This window comes from Corvus hawaiiensis, chromosome 19 (assembly GCF_020740725.1).
Source record: "Corvus hawaiiensis isolate bCorHaw1 chromosome 19, bCorHaw1.pri.cur, whole genome shotgun sequence".
Lineage (NCBI taxonomy): Eukaryota > Metazoa > Chordata > Aves > Passeriformes > Corvidae > Corvus > Corvus hawaiiensis.
The window spans coordinates 8,778,071-8,804,715 of NC_063231.1; the positions used below are offsets into that span (position 1 = coordinate 8,778,071).

The window sequence follows — 26,645 nt, forward strand, 5'->3', positions numbered from 1 at the left end:
GAAGGGACTAATGGCCAGAGTTAATAATAGACAAAAAAATGAACGTCCCCAGGCAAAGGAGCTAATTTTGTGTTTCCTCTCAGATCCTGCCTGAGTGCAGGGGAAGTGTCTGCACTGGAGACTCACCCAGGCTCAGTGTGCCAGTCCTGTGATGCTCATTCACATGCAGAGAATTTGAGAGAGATCCTCCCATTAATGCAAACAGGAATTACCCGTGTAATCTTGGGATTAGCAGAGCCCAAGGAATTATTTACATTTCCTAAATGAGGGAAGCAGTAGCAAGTGGGTAAGGCAGAGATGGGAGGTGAGGTGTGGGAGAGCGACTCTCCCCCTGTGTCTGCAGGAACCAGCATCCTCTGCTGTCTTGAGAACGGGTTCACCCGGGGTTGTACAAAATATTTGGGGTGTTTGGGCAAAAGCTGCTGCTGAGGTGCAAAGCAGACAGACTGACGTGGGCTCATGGCCAGGGAGGGAGGCGTGCAAACTCCAGACCCAAATCCATGCCTGCAGATCTTCCCTACGTCACAGGGCGCAGCTCCTCATCCTCCACCAATGATTACAGAAGCAACAGGAATAATTAAGACCAGCTTTTTTACTTTTTAATTTAATTTCTCTTGCAAAGTCTCTCTCACAATTCCCCAGGTCCCCCTTGGTTGTGACTGCTGGGTGGGGACACAGACCTGCTTCCTCCTGGGTCACACAGAGCATCCCTGTCACTGACTCCACCATCACGCCCTAAAACAGGGCTCCAATCACCCAGAGCATTCACCACACCATGCTTTTCACTCTTCCCTCCTCAAAAGCCACATTGAGAGGCAGCAGAACCCTCAGAGCCCCATCTTCTCCCAAATCCTATCATACTCACAGTAATCACAGCAACAACAACAACAGTTGCAATAACCCTCCATCCTTCACACACCAGGCGAGGAGTCAGACTCCATTTCCAAACTAAGACATCTCGTGTGCTATTCTCCCTCCCCTCCAGACTAATAGCTGACAATGTATGCCTTCCACATTAATGATAAGGGTTCAAGGGGAAAGAGACTGCTCTCCTGTTTCGCTGACATTACACTCTCCTATGTACCCACCAACATACCCTAAGGCAACAGAACTCTAATAGGTTCCTCTAACTGCCTCCTGCATCAAATTTGACACCGGGTGCTTTCTTCTCCTTTCCCATCGCTCACCTTATAACTCTGTCATCATCATTGATTTTGACTTAAGGAGAGAAAAAACCACCACCCAACCCTCTCCCCCTGCTCAAGCAGCACCAGGGTGGTGAAGCACAGCTGCTGTGGGGACCTGGAGCAAGGAAGAGGCAGCTGAGGGGGCTGCTTCTATTTTTCCCGAGTCTCAGTTGTGGAGGGACTGAGGCAGCACGCTGGGAGTGTTTGCTGCACCCAGCAGAATGAGTCTGCAGCCTCAGGACACCACTGCTGGCTCTGGGGATGCTTCCCAGCTTGCAGGCAGCACTGTTCAGGTGCTCAGTGGCTTTTTTCTCTGGGCCTGCAACTCCTCTGAGGTCAGGATTTGTTAATTTTTAAGCAGAACTCCTTTCTCCTTCTGTCTTTCTTCCACAGAGAAGACAGCTGGAGTGATCTCTATCTCTGGACTGTGTCCCTCTATACATTGAGCCCTCCTCTGTGACTGTCCCAAATCCTCTGCATCTCCACCTGCAGCAGAGGAGATGCCTGGCCCAGCAAACCTTTGGGACTGGTGGTGGGAAGGGGCGAGCGCTGGATTCACCACAGTGGGGGTGAAGGACCCTTGCCAGTGGCAGTCCCGGGATGGTGACATGTACGCCCCCGGTACGTCCCGTGGGGCAACAGTTTTAGCTCAATTCAGTTATCAGATGACAAAGGCTCTCACAGAAAAGGGCCAGACTCCCATGCCAACACCAGACACTTCCCAGCACAACCCAGGAGGGACCTTGGAACTTCCAGCACTCATCTTTTGCAGCTGCATCCCAAGATCTGCCTTCCAAGGGCTGTAACAGGGGAAGGAACCTGTCAGAATTCCCCAGCATGGGGCAATCCTTCTTCCTGCAGCCCAGGCAGACCCTTCCTGGGCCATGTGGGCGAGCAGCCGGCTCCTCTGTCTGGTTTCCTCACAGATCCACAGCAGTGAATCCCCAGAGTGCGGCTGACCCGCAGCTGGTGTTTTCTTTGATTTATGTCACAGCCTATTTACGTCCCCTGCTTAAAACAATCCAGTCCGTGTCAGCAGTAAATGAAACTGTGTACCATCCAGCAGCTGTTTGCCTGCTACCTGAAATGAGTTTCACTCCAGTTCTTATCATGAAGAAATCCTTTTAATCATCAAAACTGCCACAGCTGCCTTGGAGCTGCGATGGTGTGGTGATTTTAACAGGGGAAGGCACATTGCAAGCCAGGGCCGTGGAAAAAGCCCTGGAATTGGAGGTTATTTTCTCTTCCAGGGTTGCAGTCACTTTGGGCACAGTGACAGGTTTAAATGAGGGTCTTTGGCAGCAGAGAGCAGTTTGATCTGGGCCTGGACACCAGTGGGGTTGATCTGGGGCAGTGAGGGCCAGACTGGGCCCAGAGATGGCCTCTGGAGTTCTCACCAGTGGCCCAAGCAGGGTCCTGAGCGTGGAAACACCAGTGGTTGCTAAGACTTGCTTATTTTGAAGATCCTGCCACTGATACGGCCAATAAAGCCAATAAGGACCAGTTCAGGAAAAATCCAGATGAGATGGACTCTGAATCGGTGCTGCAGCCGCTACACCCCGACAAGTCTCCTAACGAGGGATTTAACTAACAAGGCTACTGGCAGAGAGCGCGGATGCTGCACGAGAAGCAGGGAATATCTGCCCAAAGCTATTCTGAATTCATTAAGGAGGATGGCAAGAGCTGCGCTGCTGCACTCGGGGACCTAGCGTGAGGCCACATAACCTGCTTGTCCCACCAAAAACTAATGATCACAGCTTGACTGGCGAGGATCAGGCGCCTGCCACGCGCTGCTTGCAAACAAGCTGCAGACCAAAAGCAATTCGAAGGAATTATTTGGGAAATAATTGTAAATAATGAATGAATGGATGGAGAAAACTGCAAGCTGTTTACAGATAACTCGCCCGCAGAAAGGAGCTGAGTTTGCCGAGTAGATGATTCACTATTGATTATTTCCCCGGCTCTAGCTGTAACCTTATAAAGCATTAATTAAGACAAGTCTTTACAGTTCAGCATATTCTAATCTGCTCCAGGTCTCGGGAGCTCAGCAGTGCCCTCCTGGAAGGAAATCTGGAGGTTCACACCCTGCCTGGATGGGGGGGAGGTGGGGGGGCCCTGGGCAGAGCCCAGCATCACCCCAAACCCAGCCACGTTCCCAACAGCTGCTGTGAATATTCCAGCAGGCTGTGGGTTGGGACTGGGCAGTGCCCGGGCACGGCAGGGGAAGGCTGGATCCTACCTGGCTGCTGGCTGGATTTCAAACAGGACAGCTGCCCCTTGGGATAAACCCTTTAAAGACAGCCAAGGCAATCTGGCTAGCCTGCTGAGGCTGCCCTCAAATGACCTGTTGCCAAGTCTGCCCCGATAGCAATACTTAAATGTGCCCCAAAGTGACACTCTGCAAGTGCCCCCACTCTGCACTGGTCCCCCAGCCTCAGCTCGGACAGAGCCGGTATTGGGGGTGCCTAGAAGCACAGAGCTCCTGGGGTTATGAGTGGCATGGAATGTGGGAGAAAATGGGCCAGTTTTTGGAGAAATCCTCTGCTCCCGTGGTTTGGGAGTTCACACCAGGACCCTGATGAAGTGACGGAATATTTGCCAGGAGAATGCTGTGGCAGCTCCAGAGATGAGCAGCCTATTACAGTGTGCTGGGCCCTGGCTGCTGTTTATTAAACACATTTATCAGACATATTTATCAACTGCACCTATCCCTGGATGCGCTGAGCAATGGCTGGCCCATGGAAATGCAAACACCCTGGCAGGGCTTGGCACCCCTGGGCACGTCCTGCTGACACGAGCACGGCTCCAGCCTGTGCTGACCCAGCCTCCAGCTAATGAGACACAGGGCTGAGTCTGGGTAATGCACAGACACAAAAATCCAGCAGAGCAATCTAATCCAGCACAGCAAGGCCTCTGGTTCCAGCCCTGGAGGAATACGGGATGCTGAGCCAAAGGGGCGAGCTGTGGCTCTCCAGCTGTGCTCTCCAAGGTGGATCTGCAGCCTCGTTTTCTTGGCAGAGCCACTGAATGCCCTCCCCACCCCACACCCCATCACTCCAGGAGTGCTGGCCCAGCTTTTGGCAGGCAGGAACGTGCCTGCTTTCCCCACGTCCTGAAGAAATGAGGACGCGATAATTTGGCACCTAACTGAAGCTGAAATACTCTGCCTTTCAAGCAGCTGATTAGCTCAGCGTTGCCCAAAGCATGTTTGCATCATTTCTGGATGCCTTGGAACATGGGGAGAGCACATTAGAATCGGCATTAAGCAAGCCCAGTACTCGACTGATTTTTGTTCTCATAACTTTGTTTCAGAAAGAAAAGCTCAGGCAGTAAAGTTTTAACCAGCAATGAAATCCAGGTGACCAATGACACTGATCTTTCTATCCCATTTCCATGCCCACTGTGAACCACCACAGGTTTTCCTGGGAGCTGTCCTCAGTTCCCATGGGAATAGTTTGCTAGCAGAGCCACCAGACCCCTTCTGGCCAATCAGCACTATCTGGTGTGGTGCTCACTCAGCATCACATCATGGCCAAGCTGTGACCAGTTACGTGGGCCACACACGGCCTTAATTTGTCCTAATTTATGCACAAAAATTAATAGGAAGATTCCAGTAAAAGCCCCTCTTTTCCCCCCCATCAGATGCAATCAGCCACAAGCTGTGTCTCACAGGGCTGAGCTTCGAGGTAAAGTTACACTTGACCACTAACCAAGGGAAGAGAGCAGGAGAGGAACTAAAAGTTCAAACAAAATAGGGCACAATCAGTTGGATTTGAGCAGCATGACTAGGTTCCTACTGATTTCAGTGCTTTACAGGCCGTTTGGGGCATGTAATGAAAATTATTTCATATCATCAACTTCGCAAGAAAACCTTGTCAAGATTGCAAATATCTGAAATAATCATTGGAAGGACACACGGCACAACACTGGATTTCTCCTAATTCAGGTGTTCGAGGTGACCACATGCAAGCAGATAATAACACATCACTCACAGCCTCCTTGCTTTTTACACACACAAATATGGGATGGAGCATCTTTCCCTGCCCAGTAACTCCCCTAACAGCATCCAAAAAGGGGAAGAAAATAAACCTGAGGCTGCAAGCTGCTCTGCCAGCCCTGGTGCCATGTGTGATCCCTTATGGCACAGTGGAGCTGGCTGAGGGCTCTGCTCTGGCTTTGGCTGAACCACAACCAAGCCAGGCCAGCCCATCTCCTCCCAGGCAGGTCCTGCACAGCTCAGCATCAAACACACAAGCAAATATTTCTCGTGGCCGTCATCTGAAGGAAAATCCCTACCTGCTCTTGACTCCTTCAAGGGCTGCGTCCTGGTGAGGGCTTAGCTGGTGGTTTGTCCTTTGCTGGAAGATATCAAAAACAAAGAACAAGGGCTTGCCAAACTGCTTTTGAGCTAGAAAGGATGAAACGCTCCTACAGGGGAGAAAAGATGCATTTTGTGTTTAATTTCATGACTCTCTCATTATTTCATTTTCTCCTTTCACTCATTGCACGCCATACACACTTAAAAACTTGCAAAGTTCTCTCCACCCAGTTTGTTTGATTTTGCCAATCATCAAACTCTTCCCTCTCCATGAGCAAATGTACTGCTAATTAGGACAGAGGAACAGATTAAGTTCAAATGAGTAGGTCTCCCTGTTGGTGTTGTTGCTTTCTCTACCTCTCTGCATCCCAAAAATCAATGCAAATCTTTTGGGGAATTCAAGCAAATTTTCATTAACATAGATAAAAATGTGCTTCTGAAAAATGATATATCAGAATTAGAAACTGTGTGAGAAAAGGAGATTGGCATAACGAGAGACACAGAAAGTGGGGATGCAAAACACGTGTGTGTGTTATCCAAACTCTGAATTTCCTGGCCAAACTTGTTTTGGCTAGTGAAGAGCAGAGGGGTGTGAGGTTGGTTTGTGTGTCCTTTCAGCTACAGATGCTTCCAGAGAACGTCCACTCAGTGCAGAGAGGCTTAGGAGAGTTCATGGTGATGTAGAATGATGCTGCATCAAATTGTTTTTATTTAAAGGAGTTTCAAAGGAACCTGGAGGATAAAACCACAAAACCTTCGCTGAGCTCACGCTGTGCTTTATTTGCCCCCACTTCTAAAACTGAGCACTGCCATCAGGTGTGATCCTATTATTTAGGGGAAAAGCCACTGTGCACTTGTCCAAGCATGGGACACATGCAGGAAACCCCCTCTGACTTCTGGCTGAGGACCCTGGTCACCATCCCCTCAACACATTGAGAAATGTGCCAGTGGTCAGTACAACCAACCTGCTGCCCAAAGGAGATATCCAGACTTAAACCCTGCCATGGAACAAATACCTTGGCATAGGAGTGAGCTTTTTGCACCAGATGGACCCCCTGGTCTCTTGGTAAATCCAGTTCTTAGGCTTTGCCACAAAGAGGCTTAAAATTAATTAGCAGATTTCTTTTTTTTTTTTTCTTAAACAGTTCTGCATACAAGGGGTGTGTGAGAAAGGACATTCATTAGGAGCTTTCCAGTGCTTGCAGGCCAAGATGAGGATTTGTAGTTTGCAAGAGAGTTACTTTAAAAGCTGGCAATTTCAGAGTGTTAAAGGCTTGCAGACAAAAACATTTCCAACTTTCCCAGAAAGACAGTCAGGAAGGGGGAGGATTTCTGATTTTTCAAAGGTGACCACTCTTAGAAAAATCATCTGTCCCCTTTGGTCTTCCAAGGAGCAAACCACCACAACCTCCAGCTACTGAGAGCCGACTCAGCTGCTGCTGACCCTGTCCAGCTCCTGAGATTGTTCTGGAACAGCACCTGCCACAGCTGCTCCACAAACATGGGGAGATGGTGAGAAATCTGCTCAGTCAAGCAAATCACTCAAAAAAATACCCTTTGAACACTTGCTCCCATATTGATTCATTTCTTAGCCTTGACAGAATTATTTTCAAATGGTAAATTGTTGGTGAGGCTTTGCTTAGAGTGGGATTTTGAACTTGTGGTTTCCAGAAGCTGCGAATTTTCCCCCAAAAAATAACCCCACACGAGGTGCATACAGATGATGGAAACCCTGCCAGCACAGTCCACCTTCCAGAGTGCTCACCCTCGCCACAACCTCATCAGGGGCCAACCAGAACCACCACCAACCCACAGCCTTAATTCACAATAATTTTGTAGTTAATGTTTCACAATTCACATTAATTTGCTAATAATTTTGAAAAAAAAAAAGCAGACACAGCACTTGGGAGGACAAGTTAAAGTTTTTCATCCACTCCCTAGGGCAAGAGAAGAGCCATCACTGTTGGACGTGAGCACCACAATGCTATTTAAAGTTATTTATCATCTCAGCCCTGTGGTGCCTCCCAGGAGCTTACAGTGCCTGCCAGCACCTGGAAGAGGAGGAAATGCATTAAAAAACACGGATGAGCAAATACTGTGCCATGCATGGAGGCACTCCTTGGTCTTCTTCAGCGTTTCCACAAGAAGGAAGCCTGGTTCTGTCAGGCTGCTGCACTGCAGCCAAAGGAGTGTTTTCCCAGGAAAAAAAATCACCAGTCTGTGCTGCATTAGCAACCCTACCCTTGACTTCTTTAGCCTTTAGTAACTCCTACAAGTACTAATTGATTTACAAAACCCTGGTGACCAAACCCAAACCAAACAACTTTTTCCTTGTTGTAAACCCACCCTGCACATACAGGACAAGCAGCAAAATCCCTGAATTTGCTAGAAGACACTCTAAACTTAGTCTTGCTTTTATTATGTGCTTTTCCTCTCTGCTTTACTACTTGATATTTCTGGGGAGATTTCCTCTGGAAGGAGGCTCTTGTCAGTGTTTTGCTGATGGTGTTTTGGATCTGCTCTGAGTGGCTCTGTGTTTAAAGCTCTGTCAGTCTGCCCGCTCAGCCATGCTCTCCCCTGTCTAGCTGCTCATGCAGCACCAAAAAGGAGAAATTTAAGGGGAGCTAAACTAGTTAGAATTTGAAATGTTGTTTTGAGGACTCAAGGAACTGGAAACACAGGAAAACCTAAGCAAAAGAGGACATAATTTGTAAAAGAAGAAATCATCCGAGGTCGGTAAAGCGGATTGCAGACCTCCTCCTGCTCCGGGTTTGGTCTGAGATGGCAGAGCAATTTAAATCTCATCCTTTAAAACATCAGGCAGGGAAACCCTGTCTTTACAGGATATGAGATTGCACCAATATTTGGAAAGAGAAGTTCACGTGAAAAAGGTGAGTTCCCACGGCAGAAATCATTCCCCATTCCTGCCAAGGCCCTAAGAAAAATATCAGGAATGCCGACAGCAACCTGCAGCACCAATGTTACTCCACTGACCCAGCTCTTAACCTCAATTTTCTATTCTGTCCTAACGAAGGTGGATTTCCTGTACAATAACCTGAGGATAGGAGAGATGGGGGTATTTGCTCTAAGGAAAGCATAAAGAAGATAATATTACCAGGCTAGACTACATCCAACTATAACTGTTCAAGTATTAAACCCATTTTTCACCAGCAGGAGTGTTATCCAACAACGTGAGAAATACAAGCAGGAGGAAATATTCTCAAGTGAAGGAATAGATGGCCAAAGCCTCAAAGTTTGGTAAAATGCTTTTCCACTTCATGTCCTACAAGCTGTCAGCACTAGGATGGAAAAGCACAGAGAGGTAATTGCAAAGGACACTTCTTCTTTCTTACACTGTCTCTGTCTGTAAGGCAAGAGAATGGCAAGTTAATTAATTATCTCCAGCATCAGTTTACTTGAAGATCTTTTTTTCCAGCAGCGCATCAAAGGAGACTGATAGAAGCCTTGATTAGAGGGATAATGAAGGAAATCTCTAATAGATTATATCATTTCTTGCCCGTCTGCAGCCATTCGCTGCTTCACAGGGCTGGGATTCATGTCTGGAAAATATCACAAGCATGTAAATCCACCTCCGATGCAAAATTTATGGAAAAATTCGAGTAATTGCATGTTTACCATATTTCTGTCAAAGGTCTGGGAAAAAAGATATCAGATCATCTGACTTGCTATAGAGCAGAGATTTTCCATGTGTCCTGTTAGGGTCTCTGACTCCTTGAGGATAAATCCATAGTTTGAAGTCACATCAGACATGGAGAGAGAAAATTTATTAGATAATACAGAGCAGGAGGAGAGCAGAGAAGCAGGAGGAGAGCACACATTGATGTGTGGGTACGAGGGACAGTTTGATGTCCACCTTGTTATCTGTCCCCAGAAGCCTTTTCCTAACAATGACCATTAGCAAGGGTCACAGGTGAAGTGTTTTATCCCTTTTTTTTTCTCTTTCTAATCTTGTTTTCACCTGCAACACCACATCTCACCCAGTCCTTGCTTCAGACCACCAGGAGCCTTCGGAGGGCAGAGCTGGTTCCCACCGCAGAGCAGGAAACTTCAGTACTGCTGAGTCCCAGCTCTCCATCCCTGCCACACCAGTGCCCCCCAGTTTCCCTCTGCATTTGCAGTCCCTGGGGGATTTTGATGCCGTTTCCCTCTTCCCCAGGCTGTGCACGCATTGCCAGAGCTAACAGCGAGGGGAAATGAAGTGTCAGGTTCTGATGCACCGACACACCGAGCTGATTCCTATCTCACACTGATAAACCCCAAGCCATTCCCAACGAGTCCCAGTGGCACGTTTAAGCAATCCATTTCTTTTAAGATGAGACTGAAGATTCTCCTCAGGTGCTGTTTGAAGCTTAATAAACTATTGGTGGCAGCAGTTTCTCTGACCTCTGGATGCTCAGGCGCCCCAGCACCAACATCTCGAGTGAGGGGTTGGACAAAGCACTGTGGTAACAAAGGGATTATTAATTCCAGCAAAGAGCCACCCATCAGAGCCATCCTGCCCTCTCACCTGCATCTCCACCACCCTGCTCTTGCCCTGGCCAACAGGTGTCACAGAGAGATGCTCCAGCCCTTGCCCTGAGCCTCTCCTGTCCCCCACAGCCAAGGGCCAGGGTAAATGGTGCCATGCAAGGGAGCCGAGGCAGCAGCAGAGGGGGACCAGAAAGTGTTTTATGGGGTTAAACATCCCAGTCTGGAGTAAAGCAATTTCCTTCGGTCTCCTGCCATTTCCTTGTGGGGGCTTATCATCTCCAGCTGGGACAATATAAAGGCCCATTTAATCGAGATCCATTTAACACTGAATCACGCTAACAAGATTACTTAGCCAGGGCTAATTCTGCATTTGCTGAAGTGCAGTATCCAGGGTGAGTAATCTCTGTGTGCTGGTGGCAGGTTCAGAGACAGGTTAGCCACTGGCTTAGCATCCCAGACAAAACATGGAAAGCACATGGGGGACCATGACAATGAAATCGCAGCCCCTTTAGCCCATCGGGCTCTTTCCTTTCCCCTATTCGGTGTGATCAGTGTGGAGAGGGTTTCCTCATTACCCCATAGGATCCTAAGAGGGGAATTATTTTCTTTGTCCTCACAAGCAGCTGAGCAGGCAATACAGCAAAATCCTCTTCAGTCATTATCTGTTAAGTGCATGGCATCCTTTTGTGAGTTAAATGACACAGTATTTCTTGCATGGGACTGAATTCAAAAGGTTTTGCCTTCCATCAGGAGATAACTCAAGATTTGAGTGCTAATTGAATACATTTATATGCACACAAGTGATAGGCATTCATACAATTTTTTAAAGTAGATTCTCACCATTCAGTCATTTAAAAATATAGCACTAAGGACTCTATTATTTATGATTATTAAATCACAAATCGGAGCAGCAAAATACTTCACTCAGGGAAAATGTGAAGAGGTGGTTTCAGAGGAAAAATCTCCTTTCCAGAGCTCACAGCACATCATCACAGGAGGATGCTGATAACCAATATTGTTTTACAGCTAGGGCTCTCCAAGTGACTTGCTCAGGTAAATGGATTAATCCTAATCACCCTTTCCAATGTTCCCAAATCCTCCAACTGGTCAGAGCTGAGGCTGATGTGTTCTGGGGAGCTATTCACTTTTTTGTACACCCTGACTCATTATGTCGTCAGAGCAGGGTTTGGGACGTCCCCATCATTCCCTCCTTGCTTTCAGAAGATGGGTCTTGTTGTCACTTCAGGGGGGATTCATCTCACCTGGTGTCAGAGGTCCACAAGACAAGTGTCTGTACCGGAGAGAGCCTCTTAAATGTGTAAGTGGAGAGAAATTGCAGTGATTTGTCTGACCTATTTTAGGCAACCACCTCCAGATGAGAGCAATTGCCTGCTGGAGGTGCCCATTTCTCTCCATTGATGGTAAATGAGCTCTGAGTGCTCAGTGCAGATGCCGAGACCTGGGTGCCATCAGGTGAGATAGATCCTATCCACAGTAATTGCAGCCTTTCAGAAGGAGAGGCACTTCTTCTTTTTATTTATTTATTTTTTTCTTATTTTTCCCTAAGGAGTTTATTTTTACCGTTTGAGGAATTGCCCAAGTTTTCACTTCTGTTCTTTTTGTCTTTTGGTCTTTCTCCCCCTTTGGGCAGGCAGTCCTCAAGCTGTGTCAGCTGGGCTGTTAAAGGTGGTGCTGTGCGAGCCCTGGGTCTCTCCTCCCACAGAACAGAGCAGGGCTCATGGTTTTATTTTGCAACCCAGCCCAGAACATCTTTTGTTCAGGGCTCAGCGTGTCAGAAATGGTTCTCCATAGGCTGGGTGTAAGTCCTTCTCTGGTGTGAAGGACACAAGCTCACGCAGGATGAAAGGACAAGGCCAGAGATGACAAGATGACCTCCAAAGGTCCTGTCCAACCTTGTGGGATAACCCTGCTGGTTTCATGGTTCTGTGAAAAAGGAAAAGCCCTCCAGAGCAATATCTTCCCACCAGGTATGGAGATCTCCATGCTCAGGGTGCTGGTGAGGACATGTTTATCTCCTGGAAACACCCAGCCCCTCAGCACTGGTGGCCAGGTGCCTCCAGGAAGTTTTAATGTATAAAAAAATCACCCATGGAGCTGGGGGCCTTTAGGGTATGGAAGGAGCTGGGCAAAAGTTGTCAGTATCATCATTTATATTCAGATTTCTGGGTTCACTTGAATGCAGCCCACATCCCCTTCTCAAGAAGTGACTTAGACCCTCAGAAAACTGAACGTCCCTTGACAGGGGCTCTCAGCCCCAGGTGGGCACAAACCTGCAAGTGTGTGGTGCCCCTTCATGTGCCCCATGCCCACCAGTTCCAGGAGGAGACAAAATCCTGACATCAGAACTGGATCCCGGCCAGGTGCTGAGGTCACTTGTGAAGCTGGGGTTTCTGCTGTGACTTTTTGTTTTGTTTTTTATCACAGTCTAGAGCTCAGACCAGACATTTGCACCCCTTCTCCCTCCCTCCCGTCACACTCAGGTACTAAACCATGCCCGTGGTCTCTGCACACTGGGAAGGGGGTTGGCTGGTCAGCTCTGCACAGGGAATTCTCATGTTTGGCATCCACCTCAGTGCTTGGGAAATGACCAAATGGATTTTGAAGTCCTGTAAGTGAAACAGGCAGGCATGAGGAGAAACACGAGAGTCTGAGGTTTATCCCCTTGAAAAACAGAGTGCTCAGTCAAAACATTCAGCTGCCCTCATGACTTCATCCTCAACATCTGAAAGCAGCAACATGTTAAAATATACCTCAAAAGTATGTTCAAGTCACACTGGAAATTCAAGGGACTACCTTTAGCAAGTGCTCAGGTTTTCTCCAGCTTTACAAAAGCAAAACATATCTCACTTATATTCCTTCAGAGAGCAGTCTGCTAACCAAGGGGTTGGATTATGCAGACAGCCCTGTGCCTTGGACATTTTAGAAGGACCTGAGAGTCTTGAACTTGATTTCCAAGAAAGAATTTCCAAGTGCTTTCCAACTTTAATGGTGCCTAAAACAAGTACACATAAGGTAAAGGCACAGACTGGCACGCTGCAAGTTTGAACCCAAAGCTTTCTTTCCTCAAGTTACCTTTTCTGAACCTCTCAAAAATAATCTGCTGGCTGCAGGTTGCTCCATTACTTGTCTTGTTTTGATATCATGCCATTATCTCTAATTGCTGGGGTTTGAAAGGCTTCAAGTCCTGCCTCCATGTGTGCCATGGTGTGACAACCGCCCCTTGATGTCACTGCTTGGGCAGCAGTGCCTGACCACGGAGGCAAAGCATTTTCCTCCCAGCAATAGGACCGAGCAGACTCCATGGGAATCGTTATTAACTTGCCTTTAATTACCAGCTAATTTCCTCCTGCACAGCCAGCAATTTCAAGCTCTGTGGAAAGTACAAGGAAACAATAACAAGGCATTTCCCAGCAAAAGGAGCATAAACAAACGGGCTAAAAGCAGAGATTCAAAGGAGAGCAGTCCAAATACAACAATCTGAGAAATTTTCCTGCAGAAGAAAAGCAGAAACCTTTCTTTTTTTTTTTTTTTTTTTTTTTTTTTTTTTTTTTTTTTTTTTTTTACTTCCCAGCTAAATATTTCATTTTTAAGGCCATCCAATTTTGCTAAGTTATAGGGAATACCTCATGAGTGTTTCTAATAGGAACTGCCTGCACCTAAAATATGCAGAGCTATCCACCTCTCCGTAATAAGCTGGTGCTGGAGGTTGTTCAGCACCTCCTGTGCTGCTCAAACTGTACTTAGCAGCTGACAGACAGCAAGGAGAGCTGGAGGAGCGTGAAGCCTTGTTAGTAGCAAGGTTTTCCCAGCTGAGGCTCATCCACGCACTGATTGGCAATTCCGAGCACGGAGTTTGTCCCGGTGGAGCCTCCATATGTTTCTTCCCCTGGAGGAGCGATGAATGTCAATTCACCCCTTGGGGTGCGTCAGGCGAAAACCCTCCCGAGGGTGAAACGAGAACTGACAGCAACCAGCCACAGGTGCCCCGACCAACTTCCACCCACCGGCCGGCTTTGCCAAGGCTCTGGGAGAAAACGGGGCTGCGTCTGTTTGTGTTTGCGTGCACAGCACTGGTGAGTACATGCCCCTCTCAAAATCAGCTGTATGGAAATGAGAATGAAGGTAACACACTCATAAAACTGGGAAGTGAATGCTCATGCTGGTTGCTCATCAGAGGGGATTTCCCCAGAGTTCACGGCAATGCCCTGACAAGGTGACAGCCGCGGTGAATCGACGGCTCCGTCCCGTTCTGTTCGCCCAAACACAGTGCAACACATTTCCCTCCCTTGTGTCCATTTCTCATCTCAGCCACTTCCTCAGAGCATTCTGCCAGCGGCTCTTGACGGGCTTTCCAGAACTTAATTAAGCTTCAAGACACCTCAGTGAAGTTCACTAATGTAATTAAGTGAATCTCGCAGATGAGTAAGCTGAGGAGAGGTGAGATCAAACAGCAGAATGATGGAGGAACTGTTATCCGATGGCAAAGTTGGTCACAGGGCACAGAGACCTCAGCCCTGACATCCTACAGAAATCACCACCTTTCCCTTCCCACGTCTGTAGCTGATTATGCCATGATTTTCTCCTGGAAGGGGTAGTTTGGACCATTGTCTTAACAAGAAAAGCAATTTCTTTTGACAGGAAGGCATCAAGGTAGAGCTGCTGCCTCTGTGTCACACAGGGGTGTTTCTTGCAAGTATCAAGTCCCCAGTAATTATTTTATTAAACTGAGTTCCGAGTTTATATATAATATTCCTGGAAAAGTTCAAGGCCAGGTTGGATGGGGTCCTGAGCCACCTGAAACAGCAGGGAGTTGGAATGAGCTGAGCTTTAAGTTCCCTTCCAACCCAAACCATCTATGGATTCTATGATAATTCTGCCTGTACACGAAATGATATGTTTTATTATTAATTAAGGTCACAGGAAGATGTAGTTCAGTGGCTTCTATCAAATAAACTCTCTGAAATTATAGTAACTGTATAGATTGTATTCAAATCATTCTCAGATTATCTGCGTGTGTCCTAAAACCAGTCTCTGGCGAGATTTCTTTCTTTAATTTCAAAGTAACCTGGAAGAATGATTAAAAGGAAAACCTGAATCTTGCTACAACCTGAAGCATGACTTGTGTCATAAGTTTACAAGGATTAATATGGACTTGAAGAAGAACATGCACCTAAATCCCTCCATGACTGGAGCCTTACTAAGCTGGACCATTCACTTGGGGTTTTTGTCCTGTAAGCTGAAGTCTACAATGACATATTGGGGTGTACTTCATTAGAACGAAGTATTAGGGTGTAAAAAGGAACAAGATGGAAAATTTCCCAGCTTGGACTCGAGATGGATCTGTGATGCATCACCTTCCTACAGGGACTGTCCTTCAAAACAGCCTTTCCCAGGAAGTTCAGCATATTCCCAGTGACTAAAGATCTCTTGCAAAGGGTTTTCTTCCTCTGTGCCTGTGTCCAGATGAGATTATGCTGCCGTGTCCTAAGCATGGTGGCCACTCATCACACCGGGAGCTCAGCCCTGACAGGCAGCACTTCCAACACCCTCTCCCATTCCAAAACGTGCAGAAGCCCTCAAGAAGAAATCACTGCTGTCACAGCTGTCAATGAGCTTTCAGCACCTGCAGGGCTCTTGCTTGGCTCTGTGCTTGGCTCTGGCCTCCTGACACAAGCACTGGGACTGTCTGGGAGCAGCCCAGAGGCCACTGGTTCTGGCAGATCACACCAGTGACTTCTCTTCCCACCCAGGCACTGGTGACAGCATCACCTGACACTCTTCCTAAATCTGCCAGAGGGGAATAAACCCACATGACTGTTAGAAAATTCAGGTGACACCACTTTCCTTTAAAACCCTTGTTTCCCAGTGCTGGGACTCCATGGAAAACTACGAAGTGATGGCAGCTCTTGGGACCTAAGCCACGCTGATTTTTTTCTGTTTTGCCTCATCTATTTCTTTATACTTCTCCGTGTCCCGAGTGACTCTGACACAGGAATTCCTGCTTTTCATTTTTCTGCTGTACAAGATGTCAGCAGATAACAATCCATGCTTCGCTGGTGCCATTCCATAATTGAAAGAGCCAGCCATACATCAGGCTCAGAGCCTGCAAACCCCATCAATAAGTACTCTATTACTTGGGCATAATTTTCCACCAAGCCCTGGATGAGACTTCACAGGCAGTAGGGTGATATCGCTGAACCCACACTTTGCTGCAAACTGGTTAAGATAATGTCTACTAAACTACAGTCTATTGTCACAAATTAGTTTCTCAGACAACCAGCGTCTAGCAAAAAATGTACTTAATATGCAAAGCTGTCTGTTCAGATCTATCTGTTTTCCAGGGAAGCCACCTCAGGGAAAAGAGAGCTGAAGTCCAAAATAACAGCACACATTTATTTCCAAGTCAACATAGGCAGATCTACACCTTTCTCCAGGAACAAATTTTTCCTGTGTCACCAAGAGGGTTGGTTTTTTTTTCCTTGCTTGACTTATCCTGCATTTTCAGCATGTAAGAGAGACCTTCACAGCTTCTGCAGCCTTACAGATTGTGTGAGGGCACTGTGAAACTAGCTTGGCCTCTCTTTTTAGATTTAATTCTCTGAGCTTTTCCGTGGCACGTTAAGAATCAGCTTCCTGGTCCATTTCAACAAAATCCTATCAAGTCCCAAGAGTTCCCCCTTTAAATAAATACCAGGGGCTTGAGTTTTAATTACTTTCTGCAGAATCCCCTTATCAGCAGTAGCTTTGACAGGCACAGGCTATACATTATCTGGAAACACAACTGAGATCCCTAACTCCTTCCATGTCTTTAGCCCTTGAAGCTCATCTCATACCTATTACGTATCATGCCCAGGAGCGCTGCCAGAGTGGAGGCTCTGATACCTGGATAGGCAGCTCTTCTCCCCCATAGCTTCTTATCCCAGAGGCTCCTTGCACCCTTCCCTTGTTGCCAGCACAGATAAATTGCTGATAGTAAAGCTGTGCTGGCTATCTGTCCGCACACCAGGCACCTTCCAAAGGTGTTTTTTTCTGGCACAGAACATAATTTTCGTTCCAGTTTGGTCCATAATCTTTGGGGCTCCGCTGGTGTCTAGAGTAAGGGGTTGCCTGTGCAGGTTGTGAACTCCCTGCACCACCGAAGGTGTGTGGCAGCAGGAGAGCAGCTGGGGAAGTGGTGCCTTGTTGAGGTTCAGTGCAGCCACATCTCTTTGTTTCCCAGAGTAATTGCAAGAACCAGTATAAATGATTAAAACAGAAGAGCTAATCGTAAGGTGATTTTGAGTTCTGCATGGAAGTTCAGGTCCTTTAATACATTATCTCAACAGGATCAACCATCCTGTAGTCCAGGAACTGCCTCATAAAACCCAGAGGCAGCATGTCTCGCCCTAAAATCACCAAAATCTGTCTGCTGCAGTGCAGACATGATGATTTATTGAAGTATCTTCATTATAGATCTATTTGAATGCATTCTCACTTTTATCCTTGCAACCCCCAGTGAGAAGCTCTGCACTGCCCAGTGAGAATTATGTTTGGCTCTTTCACCTCCTGCACTGTTCCCTTGTCCCTTCCATCCCTCACCTGCACAGCTGGAGTCTTGTCTGATTTCCAGCCTCCAGAAATCGCTGGAGAGAGGAGCTGTAACCTAAAGCACCTGTATCTATGATCAGCTATTTTCAAAGGCTCAAAGGGCTCTGTTCCTGAGCAGGACAATGCCTAAACTCTGGCTGCAGTGCACACTTGCTGCTTTTATGCGTGGCAGAGCTGTACCTGCCCCGGAGGGCACCCACCTACTGCCTTTTTACCATATTAATAGTCCTCCTTTCCTTCAGTTCACCTTCATGCAAGAAATGAAGTAGCCAAACTCACAAAAGCAGGCAGCAGAGCAGCCTCAAAGCAAAAGTAGACATAAAACCCCATTAAACCTCATGGTTCAACACAGAAACGGAGCGAAGGGGGGACCTCCCAGAGTCCTGTGCTTGATTCCAATAACCATCCATAACTACCCCTAAGGATAGTTTCTAAAGAGGGGAGAGCAATAAACAGCACTTCCCCTCTTCATTACACAACTCCAGCAATAACTATGATGAATGGCAACGAACAACTGGGTTTCATTGCTGGATTTCCAGGCTGTGGTGTCCAACAATAGGAGCATAATAAAGACAGATGGCAGTGGATTAACTCTTCTCGCAGTGCGGCCAGCGCTGGTTGTTCAGCCGTGCTCATCCCAACCCAACAACAGCCCCAGCCCTGTCCAGCAGCAGGAAAATGCTCCTTGTTTTTGTGCAGTGTTAGGTACGATGGGGATGGTGAAAGACAGAGGGATTGCTCTGACCAGAGAGCGGAGCTGAGCAATATACAGCAATCCTGGTGTTGTGCTCTAAATAAGCAGAAAAATCAAAGGAAATCCAAGTGGATTTTCCACAGAATATTTCTGCTCTTTTTCAACTGATGGTAATAATTTCTTGGCTTATTTTTAGTTTGGAAACCTCAAAAAGAAAAAAAAAAAGCAACTAAACAAACCACTATGAAATTGTTGCTGCTTAGATGCAAAAGGGATTGTTTTTTAAAAGTTGCTATATTCCCCCTGCTCAGTTTTGCCCATTAGGAATCATAGGATCATTTGGTTTGGAAAAAATCCCTAAGATCATCAAGTCCAACCATTAATTAGCATAAATAATGGATAGATAAATAAATAAATAGATAAATAAATAAATAGATAAATAAACAGTAATTATTCAATTATAATACTATAATAGACAATATTAAAATAGCGTATTTTGCACTCTTTTTCAGTAGGCTTAATACGGTGCTAATAGGTGCGTACTGGATATAATTTTAAGATTCCCATGAAGTTTTGTGTCAGTTCAAGCAACAGAGAAGAAATAGGGCCTAGGAGGGCTGAGGAGGGAGGAGAGCTGGGCTGTGCCCACAGCCCCAGCAGCGCTTTGCTGGGTGCAAACGTATGAAATTCACTCTAATATTCAGCATTAAACGGGTGCATGCACTGCCAAAATTAGCAGGGGAGGGGTCTCACCGCAACTAATTAATTGAGTTTGTAAAGCACTTGGAGACCTTCAGATGGAAGGTGCTAAACAAAGTGAAAATTATCATAATTTCTGCTTAAGTGAAACTGCCAAGCAATGCTGCTTCCATCACTCACTGCAAAGCCAGGTCCTGCTGCTGCTTGCAAGTCCACTGCAGCTAAATTCCTGCAGATGTATTTGTTATTCAGGAGCATTCGCTGGGCTGAATCATTTTCAGATGGAGTTTTTGGGCAGCATGTTTGATTTGCCCATTCATTATCTGTTGCTCCGGATGTGTGACGGATGTGTGACGGGCTCCACAAAGCAGCGTGTTGCTGTTTCCGCCTGCTGCCTGAACGGCAGAAAGTTTATTAGGTGGGGGAATAATGAATAACCAATAATGAGTACTCCTGTTTACGTGTGAGTACAGATGAGCGTGTGAAAAGCAGTGTCTCTCCCCACTTCCCTGCCAACAGATCCCCATTGATGATGATGTTTTCCAACAGGGAATAGCAAGCAGACTCAGCCAAATATCTGGTCATTCACAAAATCTCGTTTGACTCTCTCACCAGAATCACTACATGCCTGCCTGGCACGTGGAGGCGGCTGCTCTGGGGTTGACCTGTTGTCTTTGCAAACACAAGATGATAAAAGATTTAATGTCTTTGTCTTTTAGATGTGTGTTAACCAGTCATGTGGCGCTCTGGGTTTTGTGGTGTCTCCTGGGCACCAGCAATTTCTTCCTACAGTACAGGACAACTTCTGCTTCTCTGCAGCACCTCATCGCAGCAAACAGGACTCCTGCAAACCTCATCTCTGCTCTGCTGCAAGCCTCAAACTCCTGGCAGCGAGTCAGGCCGAAGTCCAGCTGCACCAAGCACCCCAAACCCACATCCCCCCAGAGCTCTCCTCCCTGCTGAGAGCTGGAAAGCTCAAATTTACACAGAGCCACTTCCTCGTTTCACTTTTTGCTGACCGTGTGACTCCCGGTTGCATGTAATTATTTTGGTATGCTGGTGTTAATGATGTGTCCAGTTCACTTAGCCTGTTCATCAGTATTGCTGGTCATTTGCTGTTTCTTTGTTTCTTGCCTCCCAAAAGGTCACTACATCATCAGCAAAACCAAGCACAATTCATCCATTATTTATCAAGCCAGGTTTACTGCTCACCTGTCCCTGATTTCAAGGCCACGCTCCATCCTCCGTCTCAGACCTACACACACCTCACAGCCCACGCCTGGGCCATGAGGCACCTACTGGCATGAAACACCTATTAAAGAGAAATTGTGACTCCTTGGAAGTGAATCTTCTAGTGCTGCAGACAGGGATTTGGTATAATTTTAAGCCATTCTGCCTTTCTCAACCTCAGGCCCCCAACCCCACTCCTGCTTTGCCTTCTATTGACTGGAAAACGATTTATAAGTGAATCTATGCAATAAAGGACCTGCCTTTTGCTATTTGGCCTGAGTTGTGACCTGCTTTAACCCTCCATCAGTGAGGGCTGCCTACATCTGTTCCTCCCCCAGCCTAACTGGCTGCTGAGTGCTCACCATGGCTTCCTGCACCGCGTTATTGACATCTTCCTCTGGAGCAATGTCATGGAATGGCATCCCTGAGAGAAGCTTACAGATATTGTGAGAGGCCCTGTGAAAAACCAGGGATGCCCATCACAGCTCTGCCCCGGACCACCAGCACCTTCCCAAGGTGAGTGCCCCGTGGCCCTGCAAGAGGGATCTGCAGCCTCACAGCCTCTCCAGGACACCAAGGTACAGGGGATGCAGAATATTATCAAAGCTCCATCTGCCTCCGGGGAGTCTTTTAAATCCCAGCCCCTGAGAAGAGCAATAACCTTCAAAAAAAAAAAAAAAAAAAAAAAACAAAACAAAAAAAAAAAAAAACCAAAAAACAAAACCAAAACAAACAAAAAAAACCAACAAAACCCACACGGGACTTATTACAAAGGGGAAATTCTAACCTACAAATAAAGGCAACAAAGAGGCAGACCTCTGCATCCCGATGGCACCTAGCGGGCTCAGAGGAAGGGCTGAAGGCGATGCCAGCGCTCCGAGCTCCGCGGGAGAAGCCCCGGCGAGGTCACCCCGGGGCAGCGCGGCTCTCCTGTCCCCTGCCCTGTCCTGGCTGATGGCATTTGTCACCTCTCCTGCTGCCACCGAGAGCCGAGCCAGCAGAGGGAACGGGGAGGAGAGCAACGCCACTCTCTGCTCGCCCCTATTTGTCCTGGTTATCAGACTGGAAAAGATCACCAATTACCCTCTTCCCAACCACCACCGCTCCTGCCAACAAAAGATGAAAAGCACATTTATTTCTCTTAAGTGAGATCTTTTTGTGACACATAAGGACCCTTGTATACATGACAATTACTTGTAAAAAATGTCTCTCTGTCTACAGCACATCTGTAAATGGATTTAAGCCCATATAAAGGATGTAAAAATGGCAATAACCGCCCCAGTGCAGCTCCCTGGAAGCTCTCAATGGTGTTTTTTTCACATATATAAAAGCCAACACAGAACAAAAAGGCCTGCCAGCAAAGACAGGTAGGCTTGCCTTTCCACACCTAACTAGGGAAACTTAATTTTATTTATTTTTATTGACAATTTCAACAACTATTTCTCAATCATAAAAGTAAAAAGCACAGGCTCAGCTAGTCAGCCCATCATTTCTATTTAGCTTTTTATTTGTGCGAGGAACTCTTTGGAGATGCAATATCTTGTTTGCAGAGACACCCTAGTGGCAACACGACATTACTCAAACCACCACATTGTGCACACACCGCAGCCTCCTCCTTCAGCACCTCCAGCACTGTGTGCATCTCACCCTGCACCCTGGGGCTCCTCTGCTCCCCCCACGTCCCCAGCCTCCCCCATTACTGCCAGCTCCTGGCCGTGACAGTTGGGGAAGATGAGCAAAACTTCGTTTAAAAACAAATGCTCTCATTGCCTAGCAGGTAATTATTGACCATTATATATTATATTATATTATATATTATATTGTATTATATTATATTATATTGTATTACATTATATTATATTATATTTTTTCTATTTTATTTTATTTTATTTTATTTATTTTATTTTATTTTTAAATTTTATTTTATTTTTTCTATTTTATTTTATTTTATTTTATTTTTTCTATTTTATTTTATATTTTATTTTATTCTACTTTATTTTATTTTATTTTATTTATTTTATTTTATTTTTAAATTGTATTTTATTTCATTTTTTCTACTTCATTTTATTTTATTTTTTCTATTTTATTTAATTTTATTTTATTCTACTTCATTTTATTTTATTTATTTTATTTTAAAATTTTATTTTATTTTATTTTATTTATTTTATTTTAAAATTTTATTTTATTTTATTTTATTTTATTTTGTTTTGTTTTATTTTATTTTATTTACAGATGCCCCCTGGCTGTTCTGTCTGCCTCCCTGACCATCACAAAGAGCGCTGGGGGATTTATCCATGCCTGAATTACAGACAGGACACTCATCCTTCCCTGGCCCAGGGGTTTCTGAATCCCAGGTTTTACAAGCAGTCAAAGGACGCATAGAGGAATGAGATGAATTCACTGGGATTTGCCAGCTGAGCAATCTGGCTCCTAGATCCCAGCAGAGCTGTTGGGAGGTGGGCACCTGCCGTGGAAATCGATGGGATCACTGTGGCTTTGGGTGTCGTGGTCCCGTTGCAAGGCCGGTGATGCGCTTGGTCCCGCGGTGCCCCTGCATGGCTGGGGGTCAGCAGTGACCCCAGGCAGTGCCCGTGGCCCAGGGCAAGGGAGCAGAGCAGGGGGATCCCTGTCCCGGGCCATCACATCCAATGCTTTCACTCGGTTTCCATCCCTAATTTAAAAGCAGGGACGTGGGATCTGGCAGGGCCACGCTGCTTGTGGGCAAGGCTTGTGCTGCCTCCCCGGGGCCAGCACTTTGGGCCATGGGGGATAACAAAACCTGCTCCCTTGGCCTCACATGGAAACCACCCAGCCCCGGCTCCTGTTTGCTCTCCCAGCCCAGCAGCAGCTCTGGGTGTCAGGTGTCTGTGAGCCAAAGGCTCCCCTCTCCGTGGCACGCTGTTAAAAGCATATGCAATGAGCCTGCACCTTCTGTTCACACTCTGTCAGTAATCCCGGGCAGGCAGGTTTGCTGTTAACCTTCCTAATGGAAACCCTGCTCAATGGCTTGCTGGCTTTGCCTCAGTTCAGTATTATCTGCAAAGATGCAGACTGTTGATTTGTGGGCATCTTCTAAAGTGAGAGCTGCAGAGGCTCAAAAGGGATGATGCAGCCCAGAGCTGCAGAAGGAAGGTGGTTTTTTGCCCAAACACAGGCCAAGGCAGTTATATATAATTCCTACAGAAGAAATAATTCGCTTTAGCTGGTTTGGGGAGAGGGGAAAAAAAAGAACTTGTCTCAGCTTAATTACAAATTTACTTCTTTCTCTTTCCTCTCTTGCCATCCCTGCCCCTCACCCCCTGATAAAATGAGGGTAAAAAGCCCTGCAAATGGCAATATCCAATATTCATTAGTGGCTTGTGAGAGAGACAGAGAGACACAACTCATTACTGGGTTCTTCACCTTTACCCTTGACAATGGTTATTTACATAATAACCTGACCCTTAGGTTACTCTTCATTAACAAACACATGTGCAAACATAGAAGCAGCTGGCTACAACTCATAAATATATATTGTTAACCTTGGCTTAGAAGACTTACTTTCACTTACTAAAGAAAAAAAAAAAGAGAAAAGGAGACATTATTTTGCATAGCCATTATGTTATAACCTCAGTAAATGGTACAATGAGCCAGAGGCTGCTGTGTTTGAGCTTGCAGGACACAGCACCGGCGCTCCTGCTGCTCCCACATCCACTCTCCAGCAGATTTGCAAACCAGCTCGTGTCTTGTCCCTGTCTGGAGCACCTCCCCCTGCCCTGTGGGCACTGTCCCAGCTAGGGGATGAAGCAGAGACCACTGGCACTGGGAGGGGAATTAATCTGACTCTTCCATTCCCCAAATCATCTGATGATGCCCCCTGAGCTAGGCCATGGTGGGGTAGAGTGCAAAGCTGGGATGAAGTAGGGCAGGACCTCTCCCGAGTGAGTTCAGCCAAGACGAGCAGTGCCATTTAACCCTCTGAGCGAGAGTTTCACACTCCACATGGAGATATTCCCATGCAAGATCTTGCAGACCAGGATTTAGAGCTTTGCTTCATCTCTCTGAAGGCATCTAGAAGCTTCTGAGCCTTCTTTTCCATCATCTGGCTCTGGGAGCCAACCTCCAGAACTTGGGGGTCCTGTACCATATTCCCAAAACGCTGGCCCCATGACTTCGGTTCAGGCAGAGGTTTATGATTTTCCAGGAAATACTTCAGTGGCCACATATCAGACAGTCACCCCCAGAAAAACAAAGCACCACCAACACCACACATGGAGAGCAGCTTTCATTTTGGCCATGGCTTCATGCACATCCGGCCAGGTGGTGCCACACACAGGACTTGTCCCTTTTCTGAGCATCCTTGTCTGCGAGCTGGCTGCTGACAGCAGGAACCTGGTGCTCAAGCTCTGTCAGTGGGACAAGAATTAAGCACTTTCAGAAGGGCTTATATTTGTTTTCAGCAGCAGAAGTTGCTCAGAGGAGCACATCCCCACCACCCTGCACGTGGAGATGTCACAGCAGATCTGTAGGACGTGGGTGCTCACTGTCTGCTCCTGACAGAGGCCAGCTGGGATCCCAGCACCACCAGCTCCCAGCAGATGCGGGATGGGCTCCCTGGGCCCCACTGGGGCCACCCTGAGTTTCAGCTCCTCTCAGCCGTGATAGTCACTCTCTCCAAGCCTTGCCCAGCCCCAGCTCAGATGCCAGAAGGACACACTTCAGAGGCTGTGAGTGGAGAGAGCAGCAGCTGTGGGTCTGCCTCGAGTTTGACATTTGGGAAACAAAGGAACTGCTTACCGAGAACTTAAATGAGGATGAGGTGCAGTCGGAACAGAACTATATCTACTGCTTACAGAGTACAAATGTTAATTGTGTTTACATATCCAAACCTGAAATTAACAATTAAGCGTTTGCAAAATCTCCCAGGAAAGGCAAGCCCTGCTGTTCCAGGCACTCTGTATTATCCAGCACAAATCATTCCGAAGCCTCTTTACCTATGCACTCAGTATTTCCAAACCAATTACTAGCTCAGAGTTTGCAAAGCAGCCTGACACTTGGGGTTTCAGACAGGGACTTCCTTCAGTCCCACTACCAATCCAACTATGTTTTAATTTAGTGAAGAGGGAAAGCATATAATTTTTTAGCTCCAGGGAAGCCAGAGGCAATCACAAATATCCCTTGAGCTGAGTCAAATTCTTCAGTTTAAAGAAGCAGCCCATTCTATTGCAGTAATTGGACTTTAGTGTCCCTTTCGTTTAAAGGAACAATGGCTGATCTGGAGAGCTGATGGCTTGGACAGCGGGCACCTCACCTCTGGGACCCGAGCCACAGCCCTGACTGTAATTGGATGAACCCAGAATAGCAAATGCCCCACTTGCATGGCAATAATAATAATAATAATAAACCACCACCACCAATAATAATAGTAAGAAGCAGATGAACACACCAGAGATGCCCCCACATCCGACATCTGGGTGATGCTGGATGCAGTTTGTTAGCAGCCAGCATTTGGGTGGTGCCACACCAATTCAGACCTTGGAGAAACACAGCCTGAGGCTGATGAAGAAGAGATGGATGAAGGCAGGAGTCTTTGGGAAGGCCGTGACACCAGCCAGGCCAGACACTTAACCCCACACAACACCTCTGCACCGCTTCAGAGCCAAAAGGAAAACATCTCCAGCTGGAAGGAGTGGCCAAGAGAGATGTCCTTGGAGATTGAACGAGCAGAGGGGAACTACTGTTCTGAGAAAAGGCTGAGAACTCCTATTAGGGTGGAAACTCAAGAAATTAAGGCCCTCTTGCAATACCAGGCTGATCTCCAGAGTGAAGAACTCGCCTCAAGCACCCTGCCAAGCAACACCAGCACACCCCACTTCCCACAGCAGAGGCTTTAATTGCTCCAAGAACCGTGATTGGAGGGGTCTGGTCCCATCCCTGCTGGCGCACCAGGGACATGAAGTGCCTGGGTTGGGGTCCCACGGGGAGACCCTGCAGTGCCCAGGGAGGGGGTGGCAGCTCTGCCCAGCCTGCACCAACAAACCACACTTCCCCCTGCGCCCAGCAAACGTCAGCCCAAGATTAGATGCGGCAGTGGCACTTATAAATCCAAGTTAGAAAGTGCCATCATGTATTTTTAATCCAATCGCCTCGTCATCGCATAATAAAATGAAAGGATTGCCGAGTTTGACTGGCATTTGTAAGTAGCATGTGAAAGGGGCTAATAGAGGGAGAAAATTAGCTGCATTTATCATCTTAACTACATTCGTATTACACTCACGAGCCAATTGTTTAAAAATTGGGCTTTTAGAGCAGGTCCTTTTGAAAGTTTAAGCATTCCAAACAACCGCGATTTATTCTCAGAACAAACATTACCTTAGAAAAGATCTATTCTGTAGCTTTTGTGAATTGTAAAAGGGATGGACTTTGTTCCGTGGGTTTC

At 46.7% G+C, this 26,645-nt stretch overlaps 1 long non-coding RNA gene across 1 annotated transcript in view; it reads right to left on the reverse strand.

Annotated features, from left to right (window-relative positions):
* LOC125336001 overlaps window positions 1-26,645 on the reverse strand; it is a 134,797-nt gene that overhangs the window by 47,095 nt on the left and 61,057 nt on the right. The window contains exon 2 of the long non-coding RNA XR_007207614.1: window positions 5,484-5,545. This is a non-coding gene — a long non-coding RNA (uncharacterized LOC125336001). The remainder of the gene's footprint in view (window positions 1-5,483; window positions 5,546-26,645) is intronic.